Genomic DNA, 17,140 nt, shown 5'->3' on the forward strand with positions numbered 1-17,140 from the left:
CATTTAACACAATATGTTTTTGGTTTCCCATTGCATTTAGCTCTCACACATCTTTTTTGCGTACTTCTTTTGACAATCATGTGACCAATTCCATCAAACCTGATGTCTGGTATCACTCTCAACTGACTTGGTGGGTACTCCATTGGACGTCCAATATTTGGACTTCCAATGTCCAATTTCAGGTATGTTACTGTAACAGCACGTCTGAAATCCACTAAATCCAGTGCATTTTTCCGATGTACTAGTCTGTAGAAGAGCCAGGCATTTACAAGGGCCATTTCCAACATATGTGTAAATAGGACCCAGTAGCATTTTTTCCCTCTAATTACCGTCGCATATTTTCCAACTAACCAGTCATGGTGGTCAACACCTCCCATGTACGCGTTATACAACTTCAAAACGGCAGGTTATTGCACTTGTGACTTCTTACTTGCTTGTCTAGTGTACCGCGTAGCTGCTCCCAAAGGTTCAACTTTGTCAAAATTTGTACCAATTGTAACGCATCTGTTGTCGTGCCATTGAACAAATAAGACTTCACCATTCCTGTCGAACTGGTAGTCATAGTTTTGTCGAACTGTTTTTTTCAGTTCGTTGCTGCTCAGTAGTGGACAGTCACCAACTCGATTCTCTCTGACAGTCCCAGTTGTTCGAAAACCCAAATTTCTCAGATGACTCAGAAGATCTCAACTAGTGAAGAAATTGTCAAAGTACACACAATGATTCTTGGGTTTTTCAATGCAGTCCAGCATGTTTAGGACTACTCTTGATCCCAATAGTAGGTCAGCCCTGGCAGTATCTTCTGGGTCCTTTCCACAGTATAAATCAAATTTGAAACAGTAGCCACTTACTCCACAAAGAGACCACAACGTATAGCCAAATCTAATAGGCTTGCCTCAGATAAACTGTTTCAGCCCACTTCGTCCATAGTATTTGACTATCATTTCGTAAACTGACAAATTTTCCTCACATATACCAAATTTTTGAAAATATTCGTTTATCATTTTCAAGAGAGGTCTAATTTTGAATCCGCGATCATGTTTGTTTTTATTGGCTAATCATTATCTTGAAAATGAAACAATGTTTTCAACTTCTGATATTTATTCCTTGACATAGCTGTCTTTATAATTGGTATGTCAACATCTTCATACCTCTGTCCATCTGGAACTGTATTATTTACTAATGGGTAACATATTCATAAATATACTTACATAATATGCTGTAAATTTCAAAGTAACTTCGTATCCTGTAATATATGTATATAAAAGTGGGGTTGTTGCTTATCTCAGCAACAAAATCTGGTAAAATTACCACGTTCTAAAAAGAAAATACATCGGCAGTAGCAGAGTTTCATATTCAGACATGCAGCAATACAAATAACTGAAATGATAACACCAAGTCCCAGTGTCCTATTTTGAGTACACCAAATTTTATAACAATGACAAACAATGAATATAACTCCAATTGAGCTAACAATGAAAGTAGTTTAAAAGACACATTGTTGACTATAAATAATCACAAAAAGATCTTTGCCACATATTTCAAATATTACTAAATTGTCAATAGAGTAAATACCTGTAATAACGAAAAGTGTGCCTTAGTATTCAATAATCAATTAATAGTATAATTTATTGCTTTTAATTTCCTGTAAGCATACATTTGTTATAAAAAGCATCAAAAAATGACGTAGAACAGTAATAGTTGCAAATTGATAATTTATTGTCTTTTTATAAATAATTATGTGCTCTGTCCTCAAAATAGGACACTGGTACTTAATGGGTTAACATTAATTGTGGTATAATAGAAGTGTTTGTGTTCAGTGCAGTCGGTATATTGAGATAACTATCTACCTATAGAACTGTGTCATGGTACCGTGTTTTCTAACATTAAGGAATTACAACTTTAAACATAGTTGCCTGGAGTAATGTGTGTGGGAAGAGTAAGCAAGGTTTGTAAGTAAATCACCCTTCAGGCAAGAATATCAAGCAATTTGATGGAACACAGTGAAATAACAGTTTTTCTAAGTGATAATTTTGTCTGATCAGTAATGAGAGTTAAGTTAATTTTAGCATAAGGATCTGTTACCATGGAGTGTTTTTCAATAGAATCAATTCTGCGTTGGATAAGAAGAACAGGTGTTTATTTATTAAATTATGAAACAATAATAAAATAATGAATAATGTATGGTCTTAATGGTTAGGGAGCCTGTCTTTCCAGTAGGCATATTTTTTGAGAATACACTCCACTAACTAACAAGGTAGGAAAGGTAAGTAAAATAATGGAGCTGACAGACATGACTGAGTAATGAAAAAGACAACTGAATACCAACAAATGTGGTGTAACTGTACTGATGATCTACTTTTGAGCAACTTGTTTGCAGAATGATATATGTTAATTTCATCATTTAAACAAATAATTCGGCCTAACTCTTGTAGCAGAAGAAACTGTTAAAAAGAACCACTTTTTTAATGTATTCAGTTATTCGAATGAGTAAAGTTTTAATTGTAATTTCTTGAAATTTAACTTCAAGCAGAGTGTAGTTTCAGTACCTATTATTGTGAGGATATATAAGGGCTCGGTTTTTGGCCCTGAAACAGTCAGTCCACAGCCAAGTTTCAGACAGGGAACCTGTATTGGTTAGATCAACAACAACGCAGCCTTGAAACAAGTGTAACACAATTAGGCAGTATGTTAAAACAATGACAGTGTCTGTTCCATACATACCTTGTTATTCTTCAAGAACTGTGTGGTTAGGTTTTTACTGCTCATAGATGTTCAGTAGTAAACTATTGTAGCAGTATGTGGTTGTTTGCCTGGAACTTATTAATGAGGCTTATCGAAAGTTAAACAATAGTGCTCTGGCCATATAACTATGTATTATTTGGGGGGGGGGGGGGGGGGGAGGTTGTGAACAGTGAAAGTATAGAACTGTGAAATGCAAATGTGCACCTGACGGCTACATCATCATTGTTTAAAGTAGTCAGTGTTGATCTTCCAACCCCCATTCTTAAGCCAGTGTAGCAACACAGTATGTCGAGACCGAGGACTACAAACGAAGAAATAAAGCAGGTGAATGCTACAAAGGGTGTCGTTTAAATCGTTGCAGCAACCGTCGGCAGTCCTGGACAGGGACTGCTACATCCTTGGTCCACCACAGTACCAGTCAATGATGAGGGGGACTTGTGGATAGGGTGACAGCAGTGCCAACAGCATGAAGAATAATGGCAGACACACCTTGCACGACTGCATCGATGCAATTTGAGAGAGAGTTTCGAAGTGCACAGCACATATATAAGGGCCAATTGACATTGCGGAATGCCCAATGTGGGGGCCTGTCTGCCTGGTGGCAACAGTGGCCCAATACAATCACCAGAAAGTGGACACTATGACAAAGATCATCTTGGGATTACCAATCTAGGGAAGCCACGAGAGCAGGGGAGGAGATTGTGAGATCAACAGCAGTAAAAGTGCCATGAGTGGCACTGAAGTGGTAAGGGAACCATCACTGAGGAGACACAAATCGAAGTCTGTAATAAGTTGGTCAATTAGGAGACCCCTCAACGATTGAAGTGGCACTCCGCCACAGTGGATGGAGGGCATTTAAGTCCCCGAGGAGGAGAAACGGGGCAAGAGTTGCTGTATTAAGCTAGACAGTTCAACATAAGGAAGTGGCCTACCAAGAGGCAGGTAGACATTGCAAACCATGATTGCCAGAAGCGTTTGCACTCTAAGCACTATTGCTTCCAGGTTGGTACGAACAGAGATCCAGTCACTAATGGCATTGGAGTGAACCAAAGTGAAGACCCCACCAGATGCTACCCCAGGGTCGATACGGTTCTGACAGATAGCCTGATAAACACGAAACGTTGGAGAGCAGTCATCATGGAAATGCATTTCTTGAATAGTGAGACAGAACGCAGAATAGGAGGAAACAAGATGATGTTATTTCCAGTAGGTAATGATAATATCCCTTGCAATTACACTGGATGATTGTGTGGTGAGAGTCTAGGTTAGAAATAAAGAAGCCCAGAGGCGGTCCTGTCACTTGGTCAGTGGTCATCACCGACATGGATGGGGTGACATCCATAAATAAGATGTAAGACTCAGGTTGTGAGGGGAGAGATGGCACCTCTGGAGGCACTGGGCAGCTTCGTGTTGGAACTTAAATTTCTTCTTCTTCTCTTTTGGACATGGAGGAGGGCAGGGTACAGAGGGAAGGAACTGAAAGAGAGCAGTCAATCTAGGGGCGTTTACATGGTGCATCTCATGGCCAAGTTGTGGTAGTATGCTTCCAGCCTGAGACACATCTGGGTAAGGTGCAAGGTGTGCGGGAGGGGGGGTGGGCGAACACCACCAACAGCAGGTGCCAATGGAGGGGGGGAACTTCTTCGGCCGGGGAGAGGGAGTGGCTCCCAGAGGGGAGGTCGTGGGAGCTGCAGGAGGGGGAGTGGCTCCCAGAGGGGAGGTCATGGGAGCTGCAGGAGGGGGAGAGGGGAGGTCGTGGGAACTGCAGGAGGGGGAGAGGGGGGAGAGAGAGGGGGGAGGGGGAGGGGGAGAGGGGGGAGAGAGAGGGGGGAGAGGGAGGGGGAGAGGGGGGGAGAGGGAGGGGGGAGAGGGGAGAGAGGGGGAGAGGGAGGGGGAGAGAGGGAGGGGAAGAGAGGGGAGAGGGAGGGGAAGAAAGGGAGGAGGGGGAGAGGGAGGGGGAGAGGGAGGGGAGAGGGAGGGGGAGAGAGGGGGAGAGGGGGCGAGAGGGAGGAGGGAGAGAGGGGGAGGGGGAGAGGGAGGAGGGAGAGAGGGGAGGGAGGGGGAGAGAGGGAGGCAGAGAGGAAGGGGGAGTGGGAGGGGTAGAGGGAGGGGGGAGAGGGAGGGGGAGAGGGAGGGGGGAGGGGGAGAGGGGGGAGGGGGAGAGGGAGGAGGGAGAGAGGGGAGGGAGGGAGAGAGAGGGAGGTGGAGAGGGAGGGGGAGAGGGAGGATGGAGAGGGAGGGGGAGAGGGAGGGTAGAGAGAGAGGGGAGAGAGGGAGGGGGAGGGTAGAGAGAGAGGGGGAGAGGGAGGGTAGAGAGAGGGGAGATAGGGAGGGGGAGAGGGAGGGTAGAGAGAGAGGGGGAGAGGGAGGGGGAGAGGGAGGGGGAGAGGGAGGGGGAGATGGGGCTGGGGTAAGGAAGAGGTGGGAGGAGGAAAGAATGTAACAGAGTCAAAAGTTAAAGAAAGTGACACTGGATGGAGTCCCCCATATTTTTTGCGAGCCTCAGCATAAGACAGGTGATTCAGGGACTTGAACTCTTGGATCTTCTTTTCTCTCTTGTAAGCTGGGCAGTTTGGTGAGCAAGGGGAGTGGCAGTCATGACAACTGATTCACAGGTGGTGGAACACAGGGGCTTTCCCCATGGAGTGGGTGTCCACAGTCACCACACAGAGGATCTTCCGGGGGAAGACCTATGCCCTAAACGCAAGCACCAAAAGCACCTCATGGGTGGTGGGATGTACAGCTTCACGTCACGTCTGAGGCATATAACCTTGATCTTCTCTGGGAGGGTATCCCTCTCAGAAGTCAGAATGAAGGCCCTGGTATTGGTGCAGTGGTCTTTGCAGTACTGCACACGTTGTACAAAATGATTGTCATGTCACATCGCTCCAGGTTAGCCTGGAGTTCCTCATCAGTTTGCAGGATGAAGTCCGTATGAAAAATCATTCCCTGGACCATACTCAGGATTGGTGAGGGATAATATACACTGGGACATTGACAAGATGATCACAAGCATGAAAAGCTGCAGATTGGGGGGCAGAGGAAGCTTTAATGAACAGGGAGCCTGACTGCATCTTACTGGGAGATTCCACCTCACCAAATTAGGCTTCAGTATTGTCCACAACAAACAATGGTTTTGTGGTGGTGAATGTGTCCCCATCCTTGCTAGTACAAACAAGGTAGTGGGTAAAGTGTTTCATCCCAAGACTGCCAGCCTGGCCATCCGCCCATGGTGTAGCCAGGGAAGGGAAAGCTGCCGCATCATATGAAGTAGCATTCAATGATCCTTCACCATTCAAAGAGACGGCCATTTGAGAATGGCCAGATTTTTGCAGACTGATATGCTTCATGCCCAAGCATCTGCCCTGATACCACCCACTCCAATCAGGGTCTCTCTCCATTAATACCACCCAGACAAGGCTGCCTGGCACAGTGGCTGTTGCCAAAAGTTCTGATGCTCCAGGAAGACAAGCAACCCCCCCCTTGCCATACATGGGGAGGTAACAACTCCGATATCAGTAGTGTGATCCCTGTGTGGGGTCAGGTGGTTCAGCCAGATGGGCACATAACAGCTCCACCACACAGATTGGCTACACGTGCTGGTGACCTGGAATGGTGGAGGGGAGCTATGGTGGGGATGGAAGAGGGGAAGGAAGGGGGGGGAGAGGAATCCACACCACAGAAGCTAGGGAGGGAGTTCTCCCCCATATGACTCACAAGTTCTTCCCCATACAGCTTACACTAAAAACAAAAAATTTAGAAGTGGAGGTCAAATCTCAAGTGGAGACCTAAATACCAAAAAGGAGGAATGAGAACAGGCATAAAAAACAAAACTGCAAGCAATACAGGGAACCAGGTGGATAGGCAGGTTGATATAAATTAGGACACTGAATGAGGTGAAGGAGGGGGGCTCATGGGGAAGTAGCAAGAATACGGAGGGAAGGGCAGGGTAAAGGAAATGCAACCAGGGAAGGTAGAATGGGCTGCAATAGCTCGGGGCCATGTGTGCGCCATGCCTGAGTTCATGAACGAACCGTGAGCCCTTATTCTTTTCTTTTCAAAAATGTTTTACGTTTTGCAGAAACTTTATATTTCAAAAGTTATTTGTACCCAAAAATTTCATGTTCTAGAAAATTTCAGAATTAAATAGTGATTATTTCCAAAATCCAATACCACAGTATCATAGCCCAGAGATTTTTGATTCAAAAAATGCATACTTTTGCTAGAGTCAATTTTAATTTATTTAATTATTCAATTTGGAAAATTTAACTTTCTCAAAACATTTTGTCAGGCTTTATGAATCTCTGTGTACATAGTTACACAGTTAACAGTTAAAGAGACTTTTTCCTTTGCCTATTGTATCTTAATTTACTTGAATTGTAATACCTCTGTATTTCAACAGTTTGAGGGTTTTTCGATCAGTCTGTAGTGAGGTACAATTACTATATAAGAGCTAACTATTAGTGTTAACAGTGTGTAATTTGCAGTTCATTAATATCACAGAGATGGTCTCAGTTTATCCATCAAAGTGTACATTTTCTGTCTGAAGAGTATAAACTTATATATCAGTCTGCCACTAGAGAACTTTGTGACTTGACACCTATTAGTGCAACTTTTTTAACTCATTCAAATGCTTAGACTCTTACTTGGGACAGTGCTGATTGTCAAATAGGGAACACTGAATATGAATATAAATAAGGATGAAGAAATAAAAAATTAATTACTGTAGTGTAGTGTTCATTGTTTAACATATGTTCATCAAATACTTCAACAGCTGGAAACCAATCATCATTGAGATATTGAGAAGTTACTGAAGGCTTAACACTAGGTGAGCAAACTTACAACTAGAAGGAGACATGATCTGCATTACCCTTTAATGAATCTAACTTTGGCACAGAAAGCAGTGAAATATGCAGTTATAAAATTCTTCGACAATTTACCTATTGACTTAAAAGTCTGATATAAAGCAGAAGTGTTTTCAGATGGAGATTGAAGATGTTTCTCCTTAGCAATTCTTTCTATACCATAGATGAATTTATGAATAAGAGTAATAACGTATCTATACAATATCATGTTAACTAATTCTTCCATCAGTTCTTAGTAGAACAACATTGTAACAAATATTCTACAGGATCAACTTACTGAGTTAACCAACTTTCACCTTACAAGACCATCATCAGTCTTTAACTGACTGTTGCCAAAAAATTACGATGTAAGTAACTTTGGGAATTATGTTACTCATGTAGATTGAGGCACAGACGAACAGTAAATGTCATATTTGACAGTGTGGTGGTGATGCAATTTAAAAGGTAAAAAGTTGAACAATAAATAAGTATAAAGAGAGCAAACAGCAAAAACAGTAACACTATTCTCAAAAACTGTACCTATATAACAGTTTACATTAAATAAACACACCAAATAAATAAAGCAATGCAGGTACTTGAAAATACTATTTCAAGAAGTATTAAACATGGAAAGTGACACAGGAACCTATTAAAAGATAGAATTAACAACTGTAAGAAATGCATGTATGGAGTACATCAGCATTCACAATAAAATAAAAAGAAATTAATACATACAAGAAACTGGATGAGTATGAAGGAACAGACAGTCTGGAAAGTAATGGAAATCTGAGAGGACTATGTGAAGTTTAAAAGAGGGGAAATATTAAGCTGTGTTTGGTTATTGAAGATTGAATCAGGACTGTGGGCTGGATGTTTGTTGATCTCCAGGGCTTCCAGCAGATTGAGTTTTTTGCCTTTGTTTGTTACGTGAAGGACATGGGACTGTCGCTTGTATTGTGGCCCTCATTCAGTGAACTTTGAAGGGCAAAAGACAAATGATAGGCTTAAAACACTACGTAATAAATTTCACAATGTGTCTCCGGTAAATGTAAGGAATCTAGAATGAGACCTACACAAAACTCATGGTATGCACATAAATGAAAGAGCCAATAAAACTGTCAGTAAATTTATTGTCAATGAAATCAGGTGAAATTCTCCACAAAGAAGTATAAATAAGTGCATTGGCATGGAATAGCACAACCCACCAAATCAGGATCTGCCACACAAACAGCCACTGCAGGCAAGCCAGGGAAACATGTAAGGCCTGGCAGATAGTTTTGTAGCCCTAAATCACCTTGTATGGTCCAGCGGGGGAAACTCAGACTTAATATCATATGCTAGAATTTTGATAATTCTAAAACCAAGCACAATGATCTGGATATCATAACATGTGTTGATTGACCTCATATCTTAAGTCATAATTGAACACTGGACACTGAAGACCTAATTAGCATTAGTCCATTAGTTTCCATGAAATTTTTTTCTGCTCTTTGTAGGAAAAACAAGACTGGGAGTGGTGTAGCAATGTTCACTGTAAAAGCATGTAATTTAAGGGTTATTGATGTAAGAGCATTCTGCACAGAAGGAATTGCAGGATCTGCCACAAAAATCTAAAAAGGGTTGAGAAAATACTGCAATTATTAATGTGTACAGGCAAGCTGGGGCATGTGTGCATACCTTTTTCAAAAATCTATCTGATTATCTCATATACAGGGTGAGTTGTGCGAGACATAACACTTCTTTTATTTCATGAATGGCTACACATATCGAAACGCGGTTTTTGGTAAATGTTAGAACATCGAGGGGATTTGTTGTCGGGGGTGGGGGTGGGTTGTTTGTTTGCGTAATGTTTTTAGCACTCGTGTCAACTGAGATATTGACATAAGTACATTTTTTAAAAAAATGGAACCATATATTTTTATAACTGTATTTAATAGCTCTGGAGAAGAAAATTATAGTGATATGTTTGTTAATGTTGAAGTTGAAAACTGTCGTAAAAAAATTTGAGAAATGTTCTATAATTTGAGAGCATGGTGCATAGGAACAGCTTTTGCAATGCGAACACTGCCAAGCAGGCATGTTGGACCAGGCTGTGTAGTTGTGTACTGTAAGGTAGGCCTGCACTTTGGGAATAAAGCTTTATTTCCCCTTGAACCAACTTACAACCTAGATGCAGGTTCATTTATGAATTCTATACAGTGGAACCTCACATAGCAAGCATAATTCATTCCAGAATCTTACTCATAGTGTGAAACATTCGTGAAGTGAAAAAATTTCTCCTATATAAATTAATGTAAAATACAATAATGTGTTCCATGCAGAGAAAGTAATAAAAGTTTTATCTTATTCGTGCCATTTATTTAAAGAAAACTGTAAATACAGTATTATGTACTTTATTATTCATGATGCATAACTATTTTTTCTTTTTTTTTTTACTAGGAAGCTATCTATAATAATTTGTTTCTGACAATGCTTGGCAAAAACTCAACACAGCATTACTGTCAAATAAATTTGAAGCATTTGTAGCCACTGCTTTATTGTGTTAATGATTTTTGATGCAACCGATTCTCATGCTTTCAGCATTTCTCTTATTGTGCCAGAAGATTGTTGCTTTGCTGCTATCACCTTCACCTCCGCCTCCTCCTCTGAAGAACTTCTTTCCACAACTTCCTGCTGTAAAACACACCGCAACTCCCTAAGCTCTTCAGTGGTCATTTCTTGGCTGTGATCTTCCACTAGCTCATCGATACCATTGTTATTCATTTCTACTCCCATGCTCTTGGCCAAAGACACAATTTCGTTGACTTCAGGCTCCACAGGTACTGATGCAAATGCCTCAGAGTCACATTGGACAACACACTCTGGCCAATACCTCTTCCAAGCAGATGTGAGAGATCTCTTGGCAACCCCTTCCCATGCCTTTTTGATCATCTTGACACAGGCAACAATGTTGAAGTGATATTTCCAGAACTCTCAGAAAGTGAGATTGGTAGCTTCAGTCAACTAAAAGCAATGCTTGAAGAGTACTTTAGCATAGAGCTTCTTAAAGTTAGAAATAATCTGCTGGTCCATAGGCTGGATTAATGGAATGGTGTTGGGAGACAGAAATTGGATCTTGACAAAATGAAATTCTTCAAGGGGGTGATCTTATAGGTCTGGAGAATGGGCAGGTTGTAGCAGTTCCACCTGCTTTTTAATTATCGTTTGTTGTCCTCGGAGTCAATGTACTGCATTGCTACACTGGCTGAATAATGTGGTTTGTAATTTGGGCACTGACTACTGTAAATATTGTAGCCAACAGGACACATTTGTGTTTCACCATAGTTTACTTTCAACCTCCCCAGTAATACACAGTTATGTGTGTATGGGCAGTGCACTATTGTTAAAACTTTCCATAAGCCTCATTAATAGTTTGCAAGCGAACCTCCACATACTGCTACAATAGTCTTCTGTTGAACATCTATGAGCAGTAAAAACATAACCACATAATTCACAGTCCTTTAACTAAATTGAACAGTCACTGTCATTGCTTTAACACATGGCTTTTTGGTGTAACACTTATTTCACTGTTATATCTAAAAACACAGATGTTGTGGCTTACCGAACGAAAGTGCTGGCAGGCCGATAGACACACAAACAAACACAAACATACACATGAAATTCAAGCTTTTGCAACAAATTGTTGCCTCATCAGGAAAGAGGGAAGGAGAGGGAAAGACGAAAGGATATGGGTTTTAAGGGAGAGGGGTAAGGAGTCATTCCAATCCCGGGAGCGGAAAGACTTACCTTAGGGGGAAAAAAGGACAGGTATACACTCGCACACACACACACATATCCATCCGCACATACACAGACACAAGCAGACAAAGCTTGAATTTCATGTGTATGTTTGTGTTTGGTTGTGTGTCTATCGACCTGCCAGCACTTTCATTCGGTGAGTCACACATCTGTGTTTTTAGATATATTTTTCCCACGTGGAATGTTTCCCTCTATTATTTCACTGTTACGTTGATATATTGTTGTCGTTCTAAGCAACACAGGTTCCTTTTCTGAAACTCGGCCGTGGACTGACTGTCTTGTGATTAAGACCGGGCCCTTATATATCATCACAATAATAGGTGCTGAAACTACACATTGTTCAAAGTTAAATTTACAGAAATTACAATTAAAACTTAACTCATTCAATTAACTGAATGCATCAAAACATTGCATCTGTTTAACAGTTTCTTCTACTGCAAGAGTTAGGCCAAATTATTTGTTTAAATCATGAAATTAACAAATATCATTATGCAAACAATACTTTTGACAAAACTGTTAATTACTTGGAATTAATTCAGGTCTGGTTTTGCTAACATGTTTTCAAATAGAGCCAAATAGATGTTTTAAGATTACTAGTGTTTCGTCTTCCAAATGTTTATAATTATTACAGAATTTATATTTGTTTATATGTTAACAATAGAATTTGAGTCACAAAATGACTACTGATTTCAGCCTATAGTGAAAGATACTAACAAGGAATAATTGAAATAAATTAGAAAATCTGTTACATACATAAAACTAAGCACAAATTAGATCTGGTGTTATATTCTTTAAAACTGAGTACCAACCTCTCTTTTATGAAAATGCAGATTTCATTGATGTATGTTAGAGGTAAATAGTTAAAATGAAAAAATTAATTTTTAGGAGGTATATGGCTAAACAAGAGGGTAATTAAAATTATCCCAGCCTCCGTCATCACAAGGTGTGTTGTCTACAACAAGCAAGACATGGTGCGGCAGATTCATCTCAAGCAAATATTGTTTCACCAAAGGTCCAAACACTTCACTTCATTGATCCAATCACAAAGAAGATCACGTGTCATCAAAGCCTTGTTGTTGGATCTCTACATCACATTTAACTTTCTCTTCTGGACTTCACACTTTTTGAAGGCTCATGGAGTTTCTGAATAGTAAAGAAGTAGCCATTTAATTCTCAAATCACCGCTTGCATTGGCACAGAATAGTAGTGTTAGATGCTCTTTCATTGGCCTGTGAATGGGCAATGCATTCTCCTCTGCTGTTATAAAGGTATGGTCCGGCAACTTTTCTCAGAACAGAACTGACTCATCACAATTAAAAACCTCTTACAGAGATCACCCTCATAATCTATGAGCATCTTGAAGTTATTGATGTGTCAGAGCTGACTGTTCCGTCATGCCTCATAATGTTGTGGATGCTGGTTATTCTCTTAAAACTTCTCGAATCACCTACGGCTTCCCTTAAACACTTCTTCAGCTGCTGATGATCCTGATGTCTCCTTAACATGGTCGACAAACATTATTCTCTCCCTATCACTAGTGCCTCCTTAACATGGTCGGCAAACACTATTCTCTCCCTCTCACAAATGATGTTCTCATGAATAGTGGTGTCTTGCAATTACTTTTCATTTATTCATATGAGGAGCAACCTTTTGGCATCAGCCAGAATATGAAACCATTGTTTAGATACTCTTGTCACACCCTTTGAAGCATCTCCTTAATCTTGTCCTTGTTCTTGAGTATAGTGCAAATAGTCGATGTAGACCAATGATATGTGTGTGCGCTAAATCAGTGTTTCTCACACCATGTTTGTGTTTTTCAGTGATTTTACATTTCAAATTCTATGGTCATATTCTTTCTCTTATGGTTGTCTTCTTGTGGCTTTATCTTCAGGGACATTTTTATGGAGGTTATTAAAATTTGCACACAAAAAAAAACTCTCTATGAACACATTTAGAAAATTGTGTGATCACAAGCTGCACTGAGATGGTAGTAGGAAGGGCGCTAAACCCAGATTGCAGTACATAATACTAAAGACATTGCTCATATGCTGCTGCCAACAATGAAAGGTGTTCATATTGCTGAAAGTTTTTCTGGTGACGTCACACTCAATCATCGTCACTAGTTATGTGAATTACGCGTTATGGGAGGTGCTCTTAAGCAATGTTCTGCTGTATATGGAAATATGACTTAGGCTAGAATCTAGCATATCACAAAAGGCTTAGGCTAACTATTTCACATTTTTATACCTTCCCAGATTTATGTGAGCTGAAACAGAGAAATCAACAGTTTTCTTCAAAAATAAAGAGGTATTATGTGCTGCAAAAAGCAACTATTGTATCAGATATCTAAATGTTACAAGGAAGATTTGACCTATCTTTTCCTGTACTTCTGTGCTTCTTAGAGGTAAAATATGTGCTGTTGGATAATTGTCTCTACCTACACTGCTCTAAATTATATCATATGGGTTACATTCATTAAACTAAACAGTTTATTAAAAATACTTGCGTGACCACCTGCACACCAGAAAATAAATATATTTCTTAATGAAACAACATTTCATGCTGAATGTAATCACATAATGACAGTGTTACTTCTTAAGTAATAGAACCCAGTATGTTGTCCTCGATGCTGAGTGTTCAACGGAGGTGAGGGTATCATCTGGAGTGGCCCAGGGAAGTGTGGTAGGTCCGCTGTTGTTTTCTATCTACATAAATGATCTTTTGGATAGGGTGGATAGCAAAGTGCGGCTGTTTGCTGGTGATGCTGTGGTGTACAGGAAGGTGTCATCATTGAGTGACTGTAGGAGGATACAAGATGACTTGGACAGGATTTGCGATTGGTGTAAAGAATGGCAGCTAACTCTAAATATAGATAAATGTAAATTAATGCAGATGAATAGGAAAAAGAATCCTGTAATGTTTGAATACTCCATTAGTAGTGTAGCACTTGACAATTAAATATTTGGGCGTAACATTCCAGAGCGATATGAAGTGGGACAAGCATGTAATGGCAGTAGTGGGGAAGGCGGATAGTCTTCTATGGTTCATTGGTAGAATTTTGGGAAGACGTGGTTCATCTGTAAAGGAGACCACTTATAAAACACTAACATGACCTATTCTTGAGTACTGCTCCAGCGTTTGGGATCCTTATCAGGTTGGATTCAGGGAGGACATAGAAGCAATTCAGAGGCGAGCTGCTAGATTTGTTACTGATAGGTTTGATCATCACACGAGTGTTACGGAAATGCTTCAGGAACTCCGGTGGGAGTCTCTAGAGGAAAGGAGGCGTTCTTTTCATGAATTGCTACTGAGGAAATTTAGAGAACCAGCATTCGAGGCTGACTGCAGTACAACTTACATTTCGTGGAAAGACCACAAAGATAAGATAAGAGAGATTAGGGCTCGTACAGAGGCATATAGGCAGTCATTTTTCAACTCACTCTGTTTGGGAGTGGAACAGGGAGAGAAGATGCTAGTTGTGGTACGAGGTACCGTCCGCCATGCACCGTATGGTGGATTGCGGAGTATGTATGTAGATGTAGATGTGCAATATACGCTGTCGACTTATTTGACATTCCAATGCAGTTTCATACACACATAAATGAAAAACAATTTACTAACAACGATTTAGTAACCACCCAAATCACATAACAAAAATTTTGTCCCTCTGCCCTTTTCTTTCTTTATAACAGATGTAATTACAGTGGATGATATGGTAGAGCATGCACTGGTGATTCAACGACATATCGTCAGGTGTAGTTGGGGCTTTGTCACAGACTGCTTCATTGAGTGCTCTCCAAGGTAAGAAATGAAGAAAAGTCAAATTGGGGCCCTCGCATGCCATTTGACAACAGAATATCACCCTGTCTAATGTCTAGCAAAGTTCCCATTCAGTATTTGCGTTGCAACACGGGACAAGTGAGCTGGACAGTTGTTGCATTGCATCCATGTACACTGTTGAATATACAGTGGTACCTGTACTTTAGGAACTGGCAGAATGCTCATCAGAAAGCATGCATACGAATGTCCATTTAGAATATTTAGAATGCCCGAGATGAAGAAAGGTCCCACAATGTAATTTTCTATGATGCCGCATCACGCATTTACGCTCCACGGCCATTTATGTTGCACCTGACAAAGCTAGTGTGGATTTTCGGCTCCCAGTAGTGCATGTCATACAAATTTAGATCAGTGTAGTTAGTAAACATTGCTTAATTGGTAAAGAGTACAGGTTGGAAAAACACAGGGTTGTCTCTCAGTTGCCAAAGGGCAAACTGACAACGTTCTGTATAACCTTCAAAATCATGATCATCAAGTGCCTAATGTAGTGACAGATGTTAGGGATGGATATTCTGTCACTGCAGGATGTGAATAACACTTACCTGCTCATCTGATTGATTCCACATTCCCTGGAAATATGTCTTGTACCACTGTGTGAATTGATTAGCGTCACAGCTGGAACAGCTTCTTTGTGGTCTGTGTCAGTTGCAGTCTTCTTTCTTGTCCTCTTTTTGATGTTCGAGCAATTTGTCGGCACTACCATGTTAATAATTTGTACAGTTGCTTGGTGTGTCGGACAATGGAGACCTGGATAGACAGCCATATACCACCACACTGTTTTTATGGCATTTCTTTTACATTCACCATGTAAAAGTACTATATCCAACTTCTCTTACTCAATGGTGTACATTTTTGAATGTAGAGAATGTTGAAGCAGAAATGAGTGGCCTGCAGTTTCGACAAGTAAACAGGTTAACATGTTGACATTCTGACACAGCATAGCACGAGAGCTCTGCTTGGCGGTGTTTGCACTGCTAATTCTGATTCCAGCCACCATGCTCTCAAATTCTAAGACATTTCTCGACTTTTTTTTATGAGAAGTTTCAACACCAAGAAACACTGTATCACTGTAACTGTCTTCTCAAGACCTATTGAATGCAGTTATACAATTCCATTTAAAAAAAAAAAAAAATACTTGCTCCAATATCTCCACCGATACCACCACTAAAAACATTAACCAAACAAAAAAATATGTTCCCCTCAACGCTCTAACATTTGCCAAAAACCGCATTTTGATACGTGTAACCATTCAGGAAATAAAAGGGGTGTTACATCTTATGTGACTTATCCTGTATATAGACAGTATATTTTCTGGGTTTAATGGTCAAGTAAATATTATAACAGCAGGGGACATAAATACAGACTTATTAACCAATGACACCAATTCCAAAAAGCTACACCCCCTACTCAATTAATTCAATCATGCCACTTATCCATGAGCCAACTAGAGGAATAGGCAACAGCAAAACATTTCTGGATAACATAATAACAAACATGACCCATCTTTCCTGCAGAACATCTGTTCCAAAACTAGGCATCTCTGATCATCATGCAGTACAGCCTCAGTTTGTGGCAAATGAAATGACCATTATCACTAGAAAGAAATGAAATGCAAGCAAAAGAATTGTGTGTAATGTCAACATTGACAAACCGAACTGCTTGTTAGCACACATACCATGGTTTGAGAATGATAACTTTTCTATGTTAGCTTTACTGCTGACTTCTACTGCTGTTTTGATACCATATGCCCTGTTGTGGGTACAAAAGTTAAACAAACAAAAACATAAACAAAAGTATCTGCATAAATAGTGATGTCACTGAAGCAAGGGAAAACTTAAAATTACTCAATGGTGCAATGCTGAATAACAGATAACATCTCAAGCTAAAGGAGGCCTTCAGCATTCATTAAGAATACT

This window comes from Schistocerca piceifrons, chromosome 8 (assembly GCF_021461385.2).
Source record: "Schistocerca piceifrons isolate TAMUIC-IGC-003096 chromosome 8, iqSchPice1.1, whole genome shotgun sequence".
NCBI lineage: Eukaryota > Metazoa > Arthropoda > Insecta > Orthoptera > Acrididae > Schistocerca > Schistocerca piceifrons.